This window comes from Erithacus rubecula, assembly GCF_903797595.1.
Source record: "Erithacus rubecula genome assembly, chromosome: 15".
In the NCBI taxonomy this organism is placed as follows: domain Eukaryota; kingdom Metazoa; phylum Chordata; class Aves; order Passeriformes; family Muscicapidae; genus Erithacus; species Erithacus rubecula.
In genome coordinates, this window is record NC_136667.1 from 3,359,371 (window position 1) to 3,382,897 (window position 23,527).

At 38.4% G+C, this 23,527-nt stretch overlaps 1 protein-coding gene across 1 annotated transcript in view; it reads right to left on the minus strand.

The window, feature by feature from the left end:
- Positions 1 to 22,391, minus strand: part of KLHL4 (kelch like family member 4) — a 70,735-nt gene extending 48,344 nt beyond the window's left edge. The window contains exon 1 of the mRNA XM_079319223.1: positions 22,275 to 22,391. The gene's annotated coding sequence lies outside the window, so the exon portion shown is untranslated. The remainder of the gene's footprint in view (positions 1 to 22,274) is intronic.
- Positions 22,392 to 23,527: the final 1,136 nt, after the last annotated feature.

A 23,527-nucleotide genomic window follows, 5' to 3' on the forward strand; every position in this document is an offset into this window, starting at 1 on the left:
GAAATGTCTCTCTGCAGCACCCACGCTGTGTATAATTTATGTGCATTTTAAATATATATGTATATATATATACACACACATATTATACATATATATATATATACACATATATATGTCATTGCTATACATTTTCAGTGAGACATTGGCAGCTGATTGCATCAGTCATGGGAGCATTTTCAAAACTGCCACAATTTTAGTTCTGTTATGGGATAGGATGGAAAGATTTTGGATCCTAAATCTGAGAATGAAACTGAAAAAATTCTTACTGATCTCTTGTCTGGAATTAGTTTCTTAAATTTCACTGCAGGCACATTTTTCTTGAACTACAGGTTATTTTGTAGGACTTTTTCGTAGAATAATGGAATATTCTGTGTTGGAAGGGATCCACAGGGATCATCCATTCTTACTCCTGGCCCTGCACAGACACCCCAAAAATCCCCCCTGTCCCCTTTGTACAAACCCTCCCTGACTCTGGCAGCCTCAGGGCTGTGCCCATTCCCTGGGGAGCCTGGGCAGTGCCAGCACCTTTGGGGGAAGAACCTTTTCCTAAAATCCATCCTGAACCTCCACAGAGACCAAAAAGGAGCCTCTATTAACAATTACCAATTTCCTAAAACACTCAAACCTAAATCCCACCATCTTTGGAAAACTTGGCACAGGTTCACCAGTTTTGCTGAATATTTGCAGTCTGCTAAACCAGGACAGAGTCCACTCACACTTGGGATTATTTTTTCATATGGTGGGTTTCAATATAAGAGAGGTGGAGATAACTGACTTTGCCCTGTTAATCTTCTCTTAAAACTTCCCTGGTTTTGAGCATCCCAGGGCAAAACCAGACACAAACTCTTCCCCCAAAGTCCTGAAAACCCACCAGAGATGGGAGGAGTGGAGAAGGGAAGCCACAGATGGCAGAGCCAAACATCCCAAAGACATTTCTTCCCTATTTTTTTTGCATGCTCAAAACCTGCCAGTAATCATTGGAGCCTGTGAGCACCACTCTGTCCCTGGGATTTATGAGAGCCTGAAGTTTTTACAGAGCTTTTAAAAACAGGCTCATTTCTTTAAATCACTGCAAACAATGTGTCTTTAAGAGCTCTGTTGTGCTGCTTGAGCGTGAGGAGCATTATCCTTGAACTTTCCCCCCAAGGATCCCGGTGTGTGTTGCTAAAATCTGCTCACAATAAGCACATTTGCAGATGTGCAGACACAGAATTATAGGAAGTACAAACAAGACCCCTGTGTAAAGCAGAGCACACTCAGAACCGGGGAGGTTTATGATTCAAGTAGTTGAAAAGACTTTTTAATAGCCAGTGAAGGAGGTTGTTTGCTTTAGGAAAGTACATACAATAATAATGCACGCACTCAGTGCAGAAAGGGATGAGGCAAAGCAATTATTCTGCTCTTAGTTGATGTTATTTGTATAATGAGCCACCTAGAATGAGGTATTTTGTCAAAACACATTGTTTAATATACTTTGTCAGGCAATCTGAATTGCAACTTATGCACGAATCAGCCTGACCTGATGTGCTCAGTTTTTTTTTCCCCACTGGATCTCAATGATCTCAAACTGTTGGGGAAATTGCTAAAGGCAATTCCACAGCATTTCACCATCCATGCAGTGACTAAATGGAATTTCTGCCAGCAAGGGCATGGTGCTGGTGTGTGCTGGAGGATTTTCTGAGTGCTGAGCAGTGCCAGGGTCAGACACAGGCAGCTCATTCCAGGCATGGAGAAGTGAGATGTGCAGGGCAGAGTCTGTGCAGAGCAGTTCTTGCCAGCTGACACTGGGATTATTGCATTTGCCTGACAGTGAACACTGGGAGAGATCCACAGAAATGTCCATCACTGAGAGGCTTTTGAAGATGCTGAGGATATTTCTTATCTGAAGTGTCAGTGGTTGTTCAGCTGCATCTCTCATTTTTAGCTGCTTCTAAGTGTGGATGATTTTTGAAGACTGAGTGGAAAGAGATTGACATTCTTGGAAAAAAAAAAAAAAACCCTTTGTACAGTGTATTTCCTGGCATTCTCTCCCTATGTGATAGGATGTCTGAATTGGTGTAGATTATTGGGTTTTTTCATTGTAATGTAGTTTAAATATATTGAGAACTTAGAGCTGGGAATTGGAAACCCAAATCCAAGAGCTCTGAGAATTGTAATGATAAAATTGTGCCATCACTGCAGCTTGTGAATGACATTCAAACTCCATTATAAATTTAACTCCACTCTTTTCTACATTACCTTCTGTATTAATAAAAACTGTTTGATAGGTCTGGGATTTTTTCACACTGCCCTAAATTTCATAAAATTAGGGCAATTCTTTCTCCTGCTCAGAACTTCCAGAAGGAAAAAAAAAAAAATTAGTTATTGGGAAACTTCTGGTTTGAGTTCTGCTGAGGTTCACAGGGGCACAGGGCAGTGACCAAAGGTGCTTTTGAAAACCCACAGTAGCAGAAATTCCTTTTAAACTCTGCTGCTTGCCTCAAAAATGGCATTTTTATCTTCTGCATGCTCGATTAGGAGTATATAAATATTGCATGCTTGATTTTGAGCCAGGCAAATTCATAGTGGAAATGTAGCATTTTAGGAGAAGAGAAGCCAATACTGAGGTCAGAAGAGCTGGAGTAACAACTCTGGAAGTAAATGTCAGAGTAGGGACTGCCTCCATTTATGTGGGACTTTTTCTGTTTCTTCCTTTCTTTCTTTTATTAGTATTTTATTTTTTAGAGGAATATAGTGGCGTGTTTGCTTTTTTTCTTCTTTTCTTTCTTTTTTTTTAATAAGAGCTTAGAGATTTTTTTTTTTTTTTTTTTTTTTTTTTTTTTTTTTTTTTGGAAAAAACACCTTGGTTTGAGATCAGCTTTTCAACTCGATCTCCAGAATTTGGCAGCAGGCAGGAATGTTGCCACGGCAACCCATTATCTAAGGCTGTGCTGCTGAACCTCCTGCCAGTTCACCCACAGCTGAATGCTGAAGGCAACCTCAGGGGCTATTGAATGTTCTGTGCTGGAACAGCCCTGCCAAAAATAGCCTGGGACCTGAGAACACCAGCAGATATCTGGGAAAAAGTGGGGAGGAAAGTTTTCCCCTTTAGAGGTGGATGGATGCACTCAGACTTGATGAATTTCCATCTGCACTGGAGGTTTTTGGTGAGCAGAGGCAGCTCACAGACATTTCCAGTCTGGATGCATTTTGTTCTGGAATTTGGGATGCTGTCATCTTCCTTTCTGCTGCACTGGGTGGGGCTGGAAGGGCTGTCCTTAAGGATGTGCACCAACTCTCAGGGTGCCAAAGTGCCTGGAAGATGCTCTGGGAGCCCCCTGTGCCACCACCCCACTGCTTCTGCCAAGCTCTGCCTGTAAAATCTGCCAGCTGGTTGCACTGAACATCCTCAGTCCAGCCAATTTTTAATATCTGCAGTCCTCAGTATCATCTGCTCACTCTTTTATTCACAAACAAGCACAGTGCTGGTCAACAACAAGAAAAACCCTCTAAAAAATGTAGAATAAATTGCATTGCTTGTGCTTACACCCTCAGATGCAAAACTTGAGGACAATTTCTGTGTGTGTGTGTGTTTGCCATTGCTCAGGAAATATTGATCTCAGTTTTGGCACTCCAGACTCCTGAGGAGTTAACCCACACATCTCTCTGCTCTGCATCACTCTGGCTGCTTCCTAAACTTCTTTGTGTTTAGAAATGCTGGTACTGTGATACACTTGTCAAAATGTTCTCAGAAAATAAGCCCCAACTTGAAGTGCCTGTCAAATAATGCAAAACTGACACTTTTAGTCAAATTAATGATGACTGATACCATTTGCCACAAGCATCAAAGCTTCCAATAGCATTTTCTTCCTGGAAACAAGCAAAAATATATATTTTTTAGTTGAATTGCTTTTTTTTTTTCCATTTGGTGGTATGAAATGAACAAGGTTAACTTTGTATTTATACGAATTCTTTGTTATTTATCTGATGATCAGGTGAAATGTGGTGCTGTTTAACAAAATACCACATCCCTTATGACATTAAATTTTCTATTCTACTCCTAACCAGCAGAAATATATATATGCATATATTGTGTATTATATAATGTGTGTATTAATACACTATGCATAAGATACATGGTTTCATATTAGCTTATATATAGACATTTCCATATGTTAAAGTAACTTTGTGGGTGATCCATAGGTGGAGGAGTAGTGCTGGGGATTTATCTTTCAAACCCAGCCCGAGATGAGAGTTTGAGGCTGAGAGAATTCTGTGTTCTGGAGCTGAGGAGATACCAAACAGGAATTACTGCAGAATTCCTGCTGGATTACAGGTGATGTTAAACAGAAATTCAAACAAAACATTCACTTTTCATGTGAAAGTACTGCAGTAGTGCAAGAGAGAGGAAATTTAGTTGATTTTCATACTTTTAAACACTTTTAAGTAAACAAAATTTGAATTCCGCCTGAAGTTCATTGTCAATTTACTTCTGCAGCATCAATACTACAAACCTTAGTGATGAGCACCCCTTGCAAAAATTGGAATATTTCCTCTGAGTAACTGAAGAGCAGATATGTTTAAGGTAGTCAAATTAGATCTGCAGGAAAAATGAAAACTAGGGGGGAAAAGGCTTTTTGTTTTGATTTTTTGGGGTTTTTTTTAAATTATGTTCTGGTAGACAGCATGAAAATAGAACTTGATAGAACTGTACCCCAAGGTACAGAGCTACACCTCAGCTGTGCTCAGAGCTGGGGAGAGGAGCCAAATCCATGGAAAAATAAATGGAGTTGTGTCCCATGAGAGCCAAAACAAACCTGCCAAATTCATATTTTTATGAATTCAAGTTTAATGTGTGTATGGTAAAGTAGAATATAAACCCTATCAGCTGTTTCATCCTTTCAAATGTACAATTTCAGCTCCTGTAGCAGGTTCAGAAGATCTGGAAGGAAAGGAAAGGGAAAGGGAAAGGGAAAGGGAAAGGAAAAAGGAAAGGAAAAAGGAAAGGAAAAGGAAAGATCCTGTGCTCATGCACAGTTTGCCATATCCCATTCCTCACTGGGCAGCTCCTCATTTTTGGAGCAGCAAAATGGAATTTTGCTGTTTCCCTGCTGAGTTGGGCCATGTCTGACACAAAGAGGCTTTTCAGGTGCAGTACCAGATTCTAGAGGAGAGAAAGGCTGAGGAAAATCTTTCCCTTGCACACTAAAGCAGGTGGATTGTGTCTTGGTGTAACATTTGAATTTCATTATTTGAATAAATTAATGTTTCAGAGCAAATGCCCAAGGATACTGCAATTATTTTTGCAATTCCTACATTAATTCAATGCCTATCAGAAAAGCTCCTGTTAAAGGCAGAAGGTAATCTGGGGTAAATGTCAATTACTGCTGGGTTGTGTTAGGTCTATAGTGGATGCATTTGTAAGACATTTTAATATTTAACATTTGAAAACTTCGACTGCCAGATTTTTAATGATGTTGCTACTGGTTCAGCTGTTTTTGTGTCTTCAAAAATTAAAAACATTTCAATATTTAAAATAACTGTACTGCTCGTTTCAAGGCATATGTTACTGCATATGTTTGTAGCTCTGTGTTTCCCAATGTGTAAGATTTTTTGGCATATTTTGGTATTTCATTCTGAACCTGGGGGAATTAATGTTTAGACCCACTGTTTGAATTCGTTTTAGGTTTGATTGTTAAGAGCTCCTCTGGGAGTCAGGGAAGGAATCCCAAGGAGATATAAATGGAAACAAAGGTAGGAGAAGAAAAAAGGCAGATGGTGGCAACAATGGCTTATCTTTTTTTTAGATCATTGATTTAGTACAAAGGAGATTGTCTTATAAATTAAATCCTTTATATACTCCATATTCATTTCCAGTGATAGAAATACCATATTGTCATATTCAAAATGCATTTTGAGCCATGATATTTAGCTAATTAAAAAAAAAAACCCTGAATTAATTAGTACAACCAAAACTCCCTCTCATGGTCTTATCAAGGACTCCATGAATCTGCAAATTAAACTGAAAGTTTTTCTGCACCAGCAGAAAACTGGTGGTGCCTTTGAGAGATCTTAGATTATTTTTATTAATTTGTTTATTTATTTTCTGTGACTTGCTATTCAATTTATTCTGTTTCTGTGTTTGGAATATGTGGGTTTTTCTTTCCCAAAGGAGCAATAGTCAACAAGTTCAGAAAGGAATAAATTAAGAGTGTCTAATGGTGAAGTTGTAAGTACTGAATGAACTGGTTTAATTTTCCCCTGGCTGCTGTATTCTGTCACCTGTTAAATTTTGGTCAGCAGTACTAAATCAAATGTTAACCATGTCACATTTGACAAAAAACAAATCATCAGTACACTTTGCAATTTGTATATTGCATTTTTCCACACTATTTTCTGAGCAACCTGTCATGGAATCACTGCTCTGAAGAGAAAGTGCCCTGTATTTATTTCAGCAGGGATTTTTTTTTTTTTTCTTCTCAAGTCTCTCCAGAGCAGAATTAAAATTTAGCACATGCACATTTAACAAAAATATTTTCATGTCAATGTGTCACTCAACATTCCTTTCCTGTTAGCCATAATTTTTTTTCCAAGTCACATCTCTAGATAAAAGGAAAAATCTCAAATAGCTTTTAGCATTCAGAAAACAGATTTCAGCTTTATTTTTGCATAAAATGAATGAATTCTATTTTCAACAAACTGACAGCTGTAGCTTTGTGGGTTACTTTTTTTTTTTCCCCAGGTTCTGCCTGTTCAATCAAAGGAACTCATTCCTGAAGATGATATAGAGTGGGAATAACACAAAGCATGCCCATTTCCTATTAAATGTGTTATTCTGGCAGAGGAATATTTTCATCTCCAGATCACAGCAGAAATAATTAAAATTCAAGGCATTAATTATACTTTAATTAAACCAAACCATATTTCAGAGGATTGTTTTGGCAGTGTGAGGAAGAGTCTGTCTCCTCCAGAGCTCGTGGGGTGGTTATGACAAATTATAAAGTCACTGAAGCCAAGTAGAATTGTTCCAGTCAATTAAGTGTGTCTGTGAAGGGATAGCTACAGTATGTAAAGAGGGAAAAATATAGTGGTAGTTTAAAGATTTCCAGACTTACACACTAAATTGGTTATTTTTTCTCTCCATGTTGTTTTAAGAAGTTCATTGGTTTTGGTTTGGTCAGTAATTCTATTAACCTGCTAGGCAATAATGACACTGATCTGCTAATTCAGATTTTTCTGAATGACATGGTTCAAAACGCTGCTTCTCTGCATGAGAAAATGAGTTTAAAAGCAGAGAATGGGCTAAAACTCATGGCAAGCAATGCTTTGAAACTTAGTGAGCCTCTAGTTTATTCTTCTTTGTCTTTGTTGTTTTCTTCCTAAATCTTTTTGCATTCAAATATCGATGTGATCTATAAATGTCTGTGATTTGATGATTAGAATTTAAATTATAAGTTTCTATATAGCCTGAAAAATATTCGTTAGGGGGATTTTTGTGGGGAGGAGGGTTTTTTGGTTATTTGGGGTTTGGGGAGGATTTTTTATTTTTTATTTTATAGCATGTAGGCAGTTGTTAACTGCAAAGTTTCTTTATTGCTGTGAGCAACATTACACAGCAGGTGGACAATTTTCTGTGTGCAAGGAGGTCACAGGTACAGCAGCTTCCACACTCCTCACCCCAGAGTTTTAAAACCTTCAATTGGTGAGAAAAAGACATAAATACAGGGATGAACCACTCAGATTTGTCCTCTCTTTAATCGGTTTTGATCTTTGTTTTTTAAAGCCTCCTGTGCTGTGTACAGAGCAGGGAGCACACCTGGATGTGGCTGCTGAGGATTTTAGGCAGTGCTGCAGCATTTTGCACCTTTTCCACAGGGTTCATTAATTGTAGGCAAATCTTGGGGTCTGGCAGCTGTCTGACTTCTCCCTCTACTGAAATTAGTGAGGTGAGTAATTAACACTCATGGGACTACTCAGGGAATGGCTTTCTATTGCATAGCAAAGAAATTCAGTGTTACCAAGGCAAACATTAAAATGAACAGGTGATACAAAAATGTGTGAAGTGTGCAAAGTATTGACAAGGAATTGATCAGGTCAAGCTGGAAAATCTGAGTTGGAAGAATCTATTTAGCATTCTGTTTAACATTAATATTTAGTAAATAGGAATAAGTCTCTGTTTGAATCAGCAGGGAGCTGTTGGGGTATGTCCAGCACATTTCCTATTTTATATTTCTCTTTTTCTGTGGTGACAGGGAAGTTACTGGGCTCTGTTTGTTGCAAATGCCTCTGTTAGCCCTGTGGGTAATGCCTCCTCTAAATGAGCTTTTCATGGGAAGCAGAACTGGGCACTGCCAAAGGTGTTTATCAGATTGGCATGGATATTTTATAACTCTATATAAAAGGTTTTTAAGGCATGTCAGCCACATTTACAGCTGATAGAACTGTGTGGAGCTGTTCAAGCTACAGCTGAATTCATTCTTCAGTGCAGGAGCAGGTTGGACCCACATCAGGGATCCTCCTGTAGCTGCACCAGAATCAATCCTGGGAGTCAGCCATGCCACAAAAAGGACACGTGGCTTAGCAGAGTGTTTGTCACAGCTCACCAAACCCTTCCTGTCCTTCAAACCTGCAAGAAATTCCTAATTACCATTTGTATACAAGTTCATTATGAACCTTGCATGGTGCATGGCAATGACAGCAGAGGGGTTTGAACAGTGATGCTCAGTAAAATGAATGATCCCACATTATTTCATTGTAATCTTTCATAAGAGTTTCAGTTATTTCCCAAGTTTCTCATACCTGGTAGTACTTAATGAGTAATTCTTGGCTCTGTTCAATGGAACTGAGCTTTTAAAGTGGAAATTGCACAAAAGATGCAAATTGAAGTAGAGCTTTGGATTCTGATATGCTTTTTTTTTTCTGTGCTGTTTGCATGAACCTGCCATGTTTCTGTACTTTGTTTCAGTGCTTTTGTATGAGATCCTCATTCTTATTTAAAATCAATCTATTTTTATTTTTAGAAGGAATTGATTAGCTAAGAAAGGTCAACATGTGCTTTTCAAACTGATCAATGATTTAACTTGTTATATTTTCTGCAATTATACAGCATGGAAATATCATTATATCACATCATGTAAACACCTCCTAAAGTGTTGTTCCATGGTGCTTTGCTAATTTAAGTGCAGTTAGTGAACATTTAGAATTGTAGCAATCATTAAGGTTGGAAAAAGCCTCCAAGATTGAATCCAACCTTCAAACACCCACTAAACCACATTGTGAAGGGCCACATCTACTCGTTATAGATCCTGTTCAGCCTGTTCAATGTTTAACCACTCTTTTAGTGCAGGAATATTTCCTAATACCCAACCTGAGGAGTGTGAAATGTGCTGTGAATCTTGCTGCCACCTCTGTCACCTGGGGCCATGAGATTGCCCCAGGTGGAGCTCAGGTTAAAAAACACCAGTTTGAAAGTCCTGGTTATGGAGAATCCTCATAAACTCTGAAATATTAATAGAGGAAAAATCAAAACACACAGCCTGGTTGAATAGAAGTGAAGAGTTTTGAGCAAAGCTTTTGAGTCATGAAGGGTAATTACAGAGATGAACATTTAATTCTCATATTTTGTGGCTCAATATACTATTGGTTTCTGAAACTCTTTACCAAAGTTCTCAGAACTGCTTCTGTGCTGGAGATGGCTCCATGTTCATCCCTGACTTTTAATAACTTTTGCTTTAATTCTGTTGCCTGTACTGTGGAAAGAGACTTGGTGGATTCATTTAGTTCTAGGCTGCTTTTCCTGCTCAAGTCCTGTGCTGTTTTCCCTTCAAACTCTTAAATCTCCAGTTTAAATCATGAAAAACTTCCCATGAAAGAAAATATTCCAGGCTGATCTTCAAGGCAATGTGAAATATTGAAGGGTTAAAGGGGAATCCTCTAAAAGGAAATGCAGACAGGAGAGTGAGTGGTTTGGCCACATGCAAGTAGATAAAATTCTGTTTTGGGGTGAAAACCTTTCCAGCACGTGTGAGAGTGTGTTAGCAGAACTGCAGGGTCTCCTTGGACATGGCTCAGAGAGCTCTTTCTGTTTCATCAGGCAGGAGAATTGTGACCTGTGCCTTGGAATAACAGGATTTTGGAGCAAATTGCAGTGAATATTAGAGCTGCTGCAGAAGGGAAAGCGAAACAGAAATTTGAAATTGCTTCCTTTTTTAATTAGAAAATAGGTTTTTTTCCTTTCTTCTTACAGTGTATGAATCATTACTATTTCTTATTTCATTATTTTAGCTCCTTCCTCCCTCCTGGAGCTGGTTGTCCCTGGTTTGCTTTGCTTCCTGGCCAAAGATAAAACTGCCTGTGAAGTCAGCAAAGCCTGTTAAATAAGCTGTCAAAACACAAACTGTTTCATACCTTGGAGCTCAGTAAGGAAACCAATTTTATACAACTTAAAAATGAAAGTCTTTCATTGTCACCTTGCTGGAAAACCTGGAGATAGGCTGCACAGAGCTCCTGTTCATTATGCTGCACCTGTAGGCTATCCAATTTCTATAAGGAGTGGTGGAGGAAACATCACAGTCACAGCAAAGCTGCCATGATAAAAGAAAGGAATTTTTTCTTCAGGAACAGACTTTAAATTAAGATGAGAAGATTGCAAATGGGGTTGATGGTGTTAGAGAAGGATTTGGGCAGATCTGTGTCAGACACCCCTGGATGTGGTAGGAAAGCCTGAGTTTCAGATCTGTGAGAACATTGCACCTTGGGTGAAAACTCCAACACTCCAGAGCAAGTGCTCCACGTGCTGCCTCTGCATTTGATGAGAGTTTCCTGTTAATTACATGTGTGAGCTGCATTCCATTTGCACACATGGAGGTGTGGGAGCTGGAAGGAACAATAATTAAATACTCTTATAAGTAGAGGCAGCAGTTTTATATTTCAGTTGGAATAGTTTCCTCCTAAAGCTAAAAGCTCTAAACATCAGTTTTTCCTAAAAGTGCAGCTAGTAGAACCTATCCCTGTTCACATGAAACTCAAGGGGCAAACTGAGAATATTGTTCTTATTTAGATATTTGATTCAAGAAAGTTTGCTTAAATGCCTCCAAGCCAGAGAATATGAACATAGGAAGAGAGAATATTAACAAAAGGCACTTTTTCAATAATCAAATGCTAGCAAGAGCACTATCACTTTGAACTGTGATAACTGTACCAGTCTGCCTTTGCTACAGCACTAATGAGTGCTGACACCTTAGGAAATATCTCATTATAGAGCAGGGACTCCTTGCAGAAGTTTTGACATTTTTAAATACAAATAATATCATTTAGGGTAAAAATACAAGGGGTAATGGTTTCCTCAAAACAAATGTCTAAGCAGAAGTTGATGTTGATGTTTGGAAAAGATATCTAAAAGGAAAGAAATTTGCTGTCCACTGCTCATGGCAATGTCAGTGGAGAGTAAGGGGCAAAGCTGGGAAAGAAATAAATGAATGTTAACTTTTAGGAGGGGGACGATTTTCTACAACACCCCAGAACAAAACCCACTCTAGCTGGGTCCAGCTATTCTAAGACGCTCCCAAAATCACTTGGCAGGGAGCTAATACAGCCTTTAGTCCCACATGTGGCATCATACACTGAAAACAGCTCTTTGTAGTTCTAAAATATCTGGATGCCAGTATTAACTGTCATTAAAACATGGGCTCAAGCAGGGCAGGTTTTCCAGAACATTTTTCAAGGAAAGACCTCAGTATGTTTTTTTGTCCTTTTTTAAACAGCAGGATCTGATTCAAGATGGATTTTCTATGGAAATATATTTATCTGATGTTGCATCTGAGATGGGAAGAATTATAGTGTGACTGATGACAGCACTGAAAGTCTTATCTTTGTTCCACAACCAGAGGAGCCAAGATACAACTTTTCATTTCCCTTGTTTTCCTATCTGCTCTCATCTGCCATGCATCACACTTTCTGATTGATTACTCATTTTATCCGTACATTAAGCATGCACACAAGCACCAGTAATTATTGAATCTCTGTGTTTACAGCTCCTGCTGCCTGTTTGTGTCTCAGGATATTTCCTGGTCTGCACATCCTCCTGTGATATGTGATAAGAAGGAGGGCACATAAGAGGAGAAATAATTGGCCAAAGTGCAAAATGAGGTAGGAGTGCAAGCTTATCTTTAACCTTGAGGGAATTTATTAGTAGTTACATAAGGCTTGGAGGATGGATCTTTGCTGTCCAGCAAATTTATAACATCTGGGAAAAAGGTTTGAGTTATAAGTTGTTAACATTTCCTGATGGTGCTGAGCAGCAGATTATCACACTCAGGCCTTGGCAGTGAAGAATTGTAGATTTGAACAAAAAGTCAGCAAAGTTCAGTAACTGGGCAGTAACAAGGCCCCTGAGATTCAGTACAGAGAAATGTCAAATTATGCACTGGTGGAATGATGGGCTCTGAGTTGTGCCCAAGAGCAAGATCCTGGGTTATGATTATAAACTCATGAAAATGTAAAATTATGCACACACACATCCCCCAAACAAGGAAAAAACCTTGAAAAAAAAAATAAAAAAGGAAATAATTCTGTGGATATTCAGCTGCAATTGCTTTGCTGTTGTAGGTTTTCCTGATATCTAATTGTGGTCACTGAGAGATGGATAATATTTGGGGTGACCCCAAAAGTTCTCTCCCAGTGGCACACCCTGCTCTGCAGTCTCTGCTTTGTGCATTAAATACAACAAGAACTACTAGCAGGCCAGCATGAAACAGATGAAAAAGAGTGTAAGAACACAAGGAAATGAGAAAATCTTAAAATTCTATCTAATTTCAGACTGAATTTATGGAGTGAAAAGATTTCTCTGTGCATAGCTATTGCTTTAACAACCAAAAAAAAACCCCACCTAAACACATGTTGAATTCTTGTATAAAAAAATGGACATTGTAGTACTGAAATCCCTGGGTGTAAGCCATGTACATCTTATAAATGCACATTCTGGAAAAAAAAATAATTAGAGCATAAGGAGTTTTGCACAACCTCAATAATATATATTATATATATATATATATATTAAAGCAAGAAATGAGTCATACATAACTTAAAAGAAACACAAAACACAGCAAAGGAAATAACACAGATTTCTTTATTTTTTTTTAAATCATTCCCTCCTTGACTCCAGAAATAGCCTTTATATTTCATTTTCTAGTTACACTGACATTGTTCCAGCCAACAAACCCAAATGATACAGAAGGATGGCAAATGGAATAGCTTGGGGTACTAATAGAAGAATTCCTGTTATTTTTTTATGCCTTTCAGCTGAGTTCAAAGATTAGTGCTGTAAGCACAGTTAAAATATATCAAGTGGTAGAAAATTAATTATGAATGTACTTTAAGTAGAGACTGTTAAACTTCAGCAGTTTTTAATATAGAACAAACAGCAATGAAAATTATTATCATTATAGATGCTGACAAAAAAAAAAAAAAAAAAAAAAAGGCCTTAAAGGACCTGAAAAATGTCATGACTGTGACACTTTTATGTGGGTTTGTCTGAGAAAATGAGAGCCTTTGTTGCTTTTCAGGAATGGAAACCCATTGAGCTAAAAGCAGATGGGATTTTAGAGGCAGTGTTGCTACCCTGAGAGTTTTTTGAAGTTAAATTCAGTTTTTAGTTTAGTTTCTGAGCATCATCTGTGGTTTTCATGCTAGTCAGCCTTGGTCAAACCCCTTAGGGCTGAGATTTTATTGATCTTCCTGACAGATGTCCTGTACTCTAGGGTGAATTGCTGCTTAAGCAATAAATACTTTTAAAAATATATTCCCCACAGTCAGGGAAGAGTGATTAAGACAAAACAGCTCGACAGCTATTGTCAGAATTTGCAAGCATTTGTTGCTATGGCTGTAATTAAAATCCTGAATGGAAATCAAGATTTTCGGCCAACATTTGCCATCCATAAGAAAAAAACAAATACCAATTTATTCCCAAAAAATTGTCTTCAGCACATTTTGTTGTTTATCAAAACAAATACTCATGTAAATGCTGTCTTGATTTTGTTAATTATATTCCCACCAATACACCAGAGACTATTCTTTCAGAATATTAATTTCTTTATGTAAATTAGGAAGGGAGGTTAGAAATAATGCTGCTGTTGCAAAGCATTTATCTGTTCTGTGGTGTACAGAGATCCAATTTCAGCTGATTGCAGGATGATAATTGTGGTTACTGTTGTCATTAGATTGTTTAGAAGGGAATAGAGTTTGTAGCTTGTAGCTTGCAGGACTGGTATTTTCAAATGGAATTTTTTTGTATGGATCTTGTTCAAGAAATACTTAAAATTTCCAGTCAGAACCAATTGCCATTCTTGCCTCCAGCAGCCCTGTGCTCACAGGACTCATTATTGTGCTTGTCATGCTGTTTTCCATTCATCAGACACAAAGTTTTTAGGTTTTTTCATACAAGATGGAGAGGTGACAAAAACATGGTGCAGGGTTTTTTGCTCTCTGATAAACAGTTTTTATTCCAACACTGGAATAAAATTGCTCTCTGTGGGCATTCATCTCGTGGACTTATGGGCTGGCATTTATTTAGCCCATCAAATTTGCAGCAGTGAGGGAACTATTCCAAGATCAAAGGTGACTAGTGCACAATAGGTTGTAGAGAAGAGGTTTGCCAGGTTTGTACTTTGTTCCAACACAGGGGTGAGGTTTGTTGGATAAAATACTAATAACAAACCTACTGGTACCTCTTAAAATTATTTATTTATAAATCCATTGTGAGTTAATGCTTCCCTGAGCAGGAACAGAGGAGAACAGGAGCTGTTCCCTCTCCAGAAACAGAGGAGAGAGCTGAAATATGTCTTGATGGGTGAGCAGCTGTGTGAGAAACAGAATAAACCAGCTGTAGGGACCACACAATTCTGGGATTTTGAGCAGAAACAGAGATCCTTGTACTTTGGTTGGTCAGTGTGTTCAGAAAGTCTATTAGTCAGGACAGGTGGGCAGAAGGGTAATTGTCAGAAAAATGCATTTTGTGTTCTGTCTGGATCACAAAATCATGAGGTTGGAAGAGAAACCTTCAAGATCATCGAGTCCAATCCCAACAGCTCAACCAAGCCAGAGCAGGAACAGTCAATTAAATAGGCAGTCAATGAAAATGCTGAAGGGGAAACTAAGGCATGGAGCAGGTGAACCAAAGCAGATGAAAGACAAGTGATTATTTCTTATCTAGGAAATATTTCTTCAAACAAAATAGATTTGAAAGAAGCATCACTGAGATGTTTACATGGAGAGAAAATTGTTCCTTAAATGACACTTCTTATTTCTTAGGCTTTCAAATTTGGAAGTTAATTCCCTTTCAGCAATTCAGTAAGGGATACCAGCAAAATCATTTTCAGTGTCTATTTAAGAAATAAACAACTTAAATCTTCCTTATGAACATGTTTCCAAACACTGAACACTAACAATGAAGCAAATTTCGTATAAAATCTATTCCTTCTACTTCAGTCTTTTGGTGAATAAGAAAACCCAGTTACATTTTTATCATTTTTCAATTGCTGTAACTTTTGTCTGACTTTGAATGCATAGAGCTAATGGCTTAACAAAACAGTTTTAGGATGAGAATAAGTACCCAGGATCCAGGGATAATTGTCCCTAACTTGCTGTTGAAGCATTTAGTGACTTTACTAGGCTACATCATGGCCTGTTTATGAATTCAATCCCTTGTCTAGGAGGAGATTTTACATTGCTAGAAATGGAGATGGAGGCAGAGTAGTTTTATTTCCTATGTTTTCCAGTTTTACCAGCTCTGCCCAGTTCCTGTTTTGTCATTATGTGCCAGTCTTGAAGATGTTTGTCACCAAATGAATGAGATCCTGTCCTTTGTAGAGTTAGATCTTAACTTGTGCACAGATTTTCTGGCATTAAAGTCACGATCAAAAATTATTTGAGGTTGGTGTATTAAAAAATATCTGACAGCAAACTATATCAGCAACATTGAATTCATTTCAATGGCCTTTTTTTCTGACCTTCTCAAATAATACTCCAAAATGCATTTGGATTTAAAGGAATTCAGCTTTAAGCTTTTTGTGGTCACGTGTTTACTATTTTTAGACAAATATTCAAGTTAGGCGTCAGAACTTAATTTCTGAAATAAGTTATTTGATGCATGACCTGAGTTTGCTTCCATGTATGAATATTATATGAAAGGATTAAGACTGGCCTTTGGAAAGCAATCCTAGTTCTCTTACAAGACACCATTCCTTTTCTCAGGCAGCTTTGATCTGCTATTCTTTAAAACCAGGCAGATTTTCCTTTCTTTAGCAGAGGTTTTGTACTGGATATCTGCTTAGGAAACTAAGTGATATATTCAAATTCTTAATTAACACTTAGTGAAAGACTCTAATCCATACGAGATGAATAAACATCCAAACATGAATAACTTAGAAAAACTCATCATAATAATGACTAAATCAGAATAACTGAGTAAAAGATGAATAATAAAAGCTGTGCTGCAAACGATAAAAATATTGCTGTCAGCAAAGAAACAGAATTTCTGAAAAAGTACTGAAACCACGTTTCAAAAAAAGCCCCCAGACATATTTTAGGGTTATGTAAGAATTACTTCTTATGTCTTTTCTACCTCTGCTCAACTTCAGAGTGGCTCTTCCTCCCAGGGCTGTTCCAGCTCATTGCCAATCACTCCACACTCACCCCAGCCACACCAAATGCTTTACTGTGGTCAGGGGTTTGTAAAACTCTGAGGTGCAGGAAATGGGGTGTTTGTGCCCTGGCTCTGCTCCTCTGCAAACTGCTGGTCCCCACGGGGGAGCAGCTGGAATGGAGGAAAGGTTCTGCAGGGAGTGAGGCAGGAAAAGACAGAAAGGCAGAGGATGCTTGTTGAAGGGCTTCCTGAGGGATTTGGGTTCTGGGCCAGTGGAGGGGAGAGAGTTTGTGTAAAGTCTGAATGAAGAGCTCTTAGTGGGACTTGAGAAAAAAGAAATAGTTTAAGGAGTTAGGGAGAAAGAAATAAATAGGTGCATCCTTATGATTTTCATCCCACAAGTTTAACCCAAGCCCCACTGGACAACCATGTACAGAAAACAAAAAAAAAACACTCTGGTGACTTATTGACAGATGGATCAAGTCAGCATTCAAAACTGACATATGGAAAAACTTCTAATTTTTTCAAAATACACTTTTTCATTATGCCTTCCAAAACAAGAATGGAAATCAGGACAGGATCTAATCATAATTCACATTATGATTAGAGTTGCAGAGTTTCTCCTCACAGGTGCAGAAGTCCTTACAGCCACCACAGATTCTTTATTTTATCTGGTCTGTTCTGCACCATGGCTTTGCCTCTCAGAGCTCCCTGCTTTCTGACCTAAGCACAGTTTGCTTGCTGGATTACAGGAGCATTTCAATCCTCCCCAGAGACTCTGTGTGTGTGATATCAGCTCTCACAAGCTGATAATGGTGTCACCAATCCTTTCCCATTTTGATGTAGTGTAATACAAGCTGTTGAACAAGTCTTCATGTCTCAAGCTTTTTGATGCAGTACATTTATTTTGTAATTCTAAGAGTTCTCAAGATGAACCAGACAAGTGTTGACAGCATGAACAGTAGGCACAAGGGAAAAAAAAAAGCAAAAACTGGAACTGAGAGTATTGGAATTGTAATTACAGTTTTTAGCATGTGATGGTTTAAAAAAACATTTTTATAAAGTTAAGATCCTTAAATCCCTTAAACTAAAACCTGAAATATTATCTGCACTGCAGTTTGCTTTTCTCTGGTTTTGCTGGGTTTGGGAGGCACTGACATCCCTTTGTACCCCACCCTGTCAGACAGCAAAGCCTCCCCAAATCCTGGTGGGCCAGGCTGTCTGTGCACTTACAAACTCTTCTGCTCCCCAAAATGCATGGGTGAGGCAGTTCAAAGAACAGGGAGAACATTTCCTCCTGCTAGAAACTTCTATCAGTCTTTCCAGCCCAAAATGTGATATTTCCAAAGTGTTTTCTCCATTACTGCTCGACCAGACTCTGTGGATGTGTCTGGCTCAGTCATGGCAGACACAATTCTCCATTTCTCATGTGATCCCACATTGCCTCCTCTAAAGGCTACAAACCAGCTAGAATGTTGGTTCCCAATTCTTAGGCATGGAAAAGTATGAATAATTAGAAAAAAAAAAACCAAAAACCTCAATCTTTTTACAGAAAACATTCCTTTCCCCCATATTGGTAAATGTGTGCCAATGGTTATTAAATGGAAATTGGAAACTAATTCCAACTAATTGGAAACCTGATATGGAAGTATTTATTGAAGTGCCATCTTTCTGCTCTTACATTATAAGTCTTTGTGTATCTGATTTTATTAAAATTTAATTTTAACTATCATTTCACAGTTGACCCTGCCTCTGACAGGAAGGTTGGGCTAGATGGGCTGGGACCTTCAGGGGATGTCCCCAGCCTGAATTGATCCATGATTCTAAATCATTACATGTGAAACTGCAAAGATCCATGAAATAGGTGTGACAATCCAGGTTAACCCCAAGAAAAAAGGCCCCACAGAGCTGCTGCAGGCATTGGGGTTTATCCCTTTCTCAGTGACTTTTGAATCCAGCTATTTATGAATATTGGTATTGCTTAACAGTAACATTTGCAAAGAGCTGTAACCTTGAATCATGCTTTCTTTACTGCTTTCATTTGCATCAATCCAGCCATCCTTAAATGGAATTACAGAGTAAAACCACCCCACTGCTCAGCTCAGAGAGCAAGCCAGCTCTGAGATTTCCTAGAGTTTCACCAGAATCAAGCAGAGGCTGCCTTGAGACGCTGCCTTTTTTCCTGGTGCATATTTTTGCAGGTTATTTTTAGTGCAGTTATTTGTGGTGAGCACTCCAGAGAAGGTGCTGAGCTGCATTTGCAGGCAGGGAGCAGCAGCAGGCAGCTGTGGCCAGGCTGTGCAGATGTGCAGATGTGTGTCCATGAGCTGTGGGAGGGGAAGGGACAGAAATCCATCCCACTGACCTTGCTCAGCAATCCCTGTCTGCACCATGCCACCCCAGCCATCACACTCTTGGCTCTGGTTGCAAATAGAATATGACACACAGACTTTGATGGAGATGATCTCCCCTTCTGGGTATTTACACTTCAGTCTGTGGGCTAAATTTGGGGACCTTTCTGTCTAAAAATTCTCTGCAGAGGATATGAAGTGAGGGAGGGGGAAAAAAACACTACCAAAACTCCTCCAGGGGATGGTGTTCCTTGATATTATTATTCCTTGGACATTTTCCATGTAATTTATAGTATCTTCAGCTAGCTAATGGAACAGAACTGACACTGTCTTAATATTTGACAAGCTAATTATCCCACATGTAGTAAACAAGGTTTTATGTAAAGACTTCACATTTTCTTAAGTGAAACAGAAACAGACAGCCCTGTTCCTTTTCTGAGCAAAACACTCAAGTGTTGCACACTTCACATTATGCAGTTTTATTTTTGATGTTGCAGTCAAGTAATTAAATCCTGTTTTATCTGGCTGACTTGAAGACTCATTTCATCAACCTTTTGAGTGGTGCTGCTGAACAATCAGTGGCCATAAGGATTACTTTATGCAGGTGTGCTAAGTGGCTAATGCAAACTTTTAGATATAATTTATAAATTTTTAATAATTTCCTAATAACTATATTCTCACATATGTATGTATTAGATATAAAAGACTCACCTTTTCTGTGCCCCACAGTAAGTTGTTTTTTGTTCTCTAAAATGGGCATCTGTGGATTCAGCTGCTTCACATATCCTGGCCTCACTGCCTATTTTTATATTCTGTATTTACAGAGAATATATCTGACCCCATCTAGCCTGAAATCAATTATGTCTCATCAAAAGAGACAGAGATTTAAGGAATCTTGTTTTGCATGGCTGTAGCTGTGTTATTAAGTAGTTTCCAAAGGGAAAATGGTCAATTCCTCAAAAGCTATTAGTTCTTGTTTTCCTGCCCCATAGCATGTTCCTGCAAGCACAGAATAATTATTAGACATGGTTTGTAAAAATCCTACTTAAAATGATGCATTGTCTTGCTCCATGCAGAGATTTCTGAGGGGGTAATTTTCCTTTGATAAATTTTTGGCACTGTGAGTGAAGGCAGTATTCTCTTGTTGCAGTCTGAAATTGTTCAGATTTTAACAAAAATTGATTCCCTTGAATCAGGGACTAAAAAGCAATAAATATAATGGCTGTTTTCAGCAGATGGCACAATATATCTACCAACACTTTAAAGCAGAAATCATGAACTTCTTAAAAAATTTAAATATCAGCCAGATTGTTCTACAATTGAATCTAAACCTTCCAGATATCCATGCAATATTTACAGGAAGAGGAAGAGGATTGCAAACCTCCTCCTCCCTGTGATATCCCCACATTTATTCTCCAAATGTGCTTCAGTGGGGACCAGCTCTACTGCATCAGCAAATTAGGCAAGAGCAGCTCTTTTTATTGATGCTGCCAGCAAGGTGGTGGAGATTTTTGGAATGAACTTTCCTAAAGAAATCTCTCTGAATCTGATCTCTCATTTCATGCAGGCGTATATAGAGTCAGCTGACATCACTACCTACAGAGCTTTAAGTCCTTAAAAAAAGGGTAGAACTATCTAATTATATAGAAAAGTCATGAATCTTGGAAGTAACTGGATTATTCAGGTATTCAGCTTCTCCTAATTTTAACTCTTTCTTGGCTGCCAAGCCACTTGACTTATCTAATTAAAATAAAAAGCACAGGATGAAAATTGCTTCAGCATGCTTTTCATTCATCCTTTCCATTCAAACAGAGCTATGGCAGGTGTTGGCATCACCTGCTGATTCTGAGCTTCAGACCAGCCCTTGAGCTTCAATTCAGTTGCATTCTCACTATTTTACTGTCAAATTTCTCTGCATCAGCCACAGTCATTTTATCACTCTTGTTGTTATCAAACTTTATGAATGAGATACCTTTAACCTGTTTTTTCCTCACTGAGGAGATGTTTTGGAGGATCCACTTCCTCTGCTCATTTAAAATAAACTAAAGCCCACTTCAGAAATGTGGTAAGCACTGAGGCATGTCAGTACAGTATCTAGTGGAATCCTTTTGGATGAAGTAATTTATTTATCTACATTATAAATTAAGGAAGTGGTGAGGAACACATGGTGCTGTAGTTTAAAACAGAGAATGGTGTGGGGGCAGAGACATGGAGAGTGAACAATGGAGACAGGAGAGCAGACAGACAAAGACAAGCACCCAGTTGAGTGCAAGATTGCAATCATGCTGATTATTATCCTCCTGTACTTCTTCTTCCTGGCTTGCATGTTTTTTTATATTCTCTTGATACCATCCATTGTAGAACTTCTTCACTTTGCCTGGCTTCATGAGCCTTCTGAGTGCCATTCACAACAGAAAGTCTAATTTGCTTGTCCTAAATCACCCTCTGGAGGGGCCTGTCTTTGCTGCTGAAGCACCTAGAGAGCATTGTTTCATATTATTGGTGTCTGAAATTGGTGGGAATATTCCATATAATGCACTTCTCTCTCTTTCCTGCTGTGTTTTCAGATAAGCAGGAAAGCATCTCCCAAACCTAGGGAATTACTACAATTTCAGTAATATTTTATTGAACTCAAGGAACTCAAGGATGATGGAATTCAAAAGATAATGCAACACTAATTGCAGCAGTTATGGTTTCCAATACTATTTTCTTTACCTTTGAGAAAGTTCTTTGGGGTTTTCTTACTCAATGGGGAGAACATAAGATATGGCTGAAGGAAGGATTGTTGGCATATCCCTCTGTGTAAGGACTTACTGTTCTGTTCAGTTGAGTAATATTATTATTAAAAAAACATCAAAAATCAAACTTTAATTAGCAGCTACTTTTTCTTCACTCATACAAACACCTCTATAACCTGTAATGAAGGCATTGCTGAGATTTAGTGCTGTACACTCAAGTATGTCAAGGTTAAAAATACAGAGTTCAGAACCATCTTTTTTTCTGCCCCTTCATTGTTGGATTTGAGGAGGTTTCCTTGCTCCAAAAGCCCTGCTCCACCCTTGTCCCAGACTCAGAGGTGGCACCCCTCCCAGAGCTGTGCTATGTCCCTCTGAGGTCCCAAAAAGATTTTGGCTGAACCTTTGGCATCTCTGTGCAGGCTCTAAGGAGCCCCAAAGCCAACAGTACAACTGTTCTGAGATCTATTGTTTCCGTGGTAAGCTCATGACTTTCCTATGAGTTACTCCAAATAATAAACATGCAAATGATGTGTCAAGATAAGACCCAAATTAAGCTTTTTATCCTACCTTGAAGAAGCTGGAGCTGGAAGTAGCCAACTTGCAGATAATGGCACAATGCTGCAAAAGGATCTCAACTGGTGCAAGGCTTTAAAATGATAGAACAGGCAGCACACGGGGCTGTTTTCTCACATTTCAGTGACAGATTATTTCAGAGAGCTCTCTAGCCCATTTCCTATTTCCTTTGCCCTTGGCCTGCTGAGCAATATTTGCATTTTTCCCTCACCATATCTCCTCTCTGGACGGAAGCTTCTGATAAATGTTTTCCGCTGAACTTCCCCCAACATCCACATTGAAGAGCCTTTGCCAGGGACATTTCCTGAGGCTCCACTCTGAGCTGCTGAACAAAATCCACATTGTGCACTAAATCTCAGAAATGCCCACTGCCCCACTGTGCAGTTTGGGCTTGCAGTGCATTTCTCACTCTCCAAATATCATTAAATCAAAAATCGCGCTGGAAAATCTCCCCAGAAATGGAAACTCTCCTTGAAATTACAGAAATATTTCCTGCTGGACAATTGCACAGCTAAGAAGTAAAAATTCTGGAGTTTGAAGGGGGTTTTGTGGCCTAAGTAAGTCCTTTGAGGAGCAAGATACAGGTCAATATTTTGTATTTTATACCCTGGAGTTGGTAGGGGATTAGAATCTTAGGAGAGCAGGGAACACACCAAGATGAATTTTAGTGAGACTCTTCATTTATTTTACAGAATAATATTCAGCAATATATCCCTTCCAACCTGCTAAAACCTTTTTCTGATTAGGCCTCTGAGTCAAAGGTTTTAATAACTTTTAGTTATTACAGTTAAGATTCAGGTTTTTTGTGCACATTTAGGTGGAAGCTAATGATTCATTAGAGTATTACTGTGAAAATAAGGTTGCTAAGTGAGCTGCATTCATATTGCAATTAACTCCAAATTTAAAAATCTCTTAAAGCAATCCTTTCAAGCTGGTATATTCAAACATGCCCTTTAAGCTGTCACATAAAAATTCTTATATTTAATTTCCCTTCAAAATATTCTTTATAAATAATCCTAAGGTAGATCTGGCCTGTATTCTAATATTCACTCAAAAGGCCCATCTTGAAAAGCTATTTTTTTCTAAAAATTAAGTAATGCCTACAGAGTAACTTTTTTCTTGTCCTAAATTTCTCTTTTGCTAAAAACTGCAAGCAAATGCAAATCTGTTCAATGTATTTCTCCATGTATTGCACAAGTATTGAAGTGTCTCAATGAATTTGATTATAATACTCCCACCATTTTTTT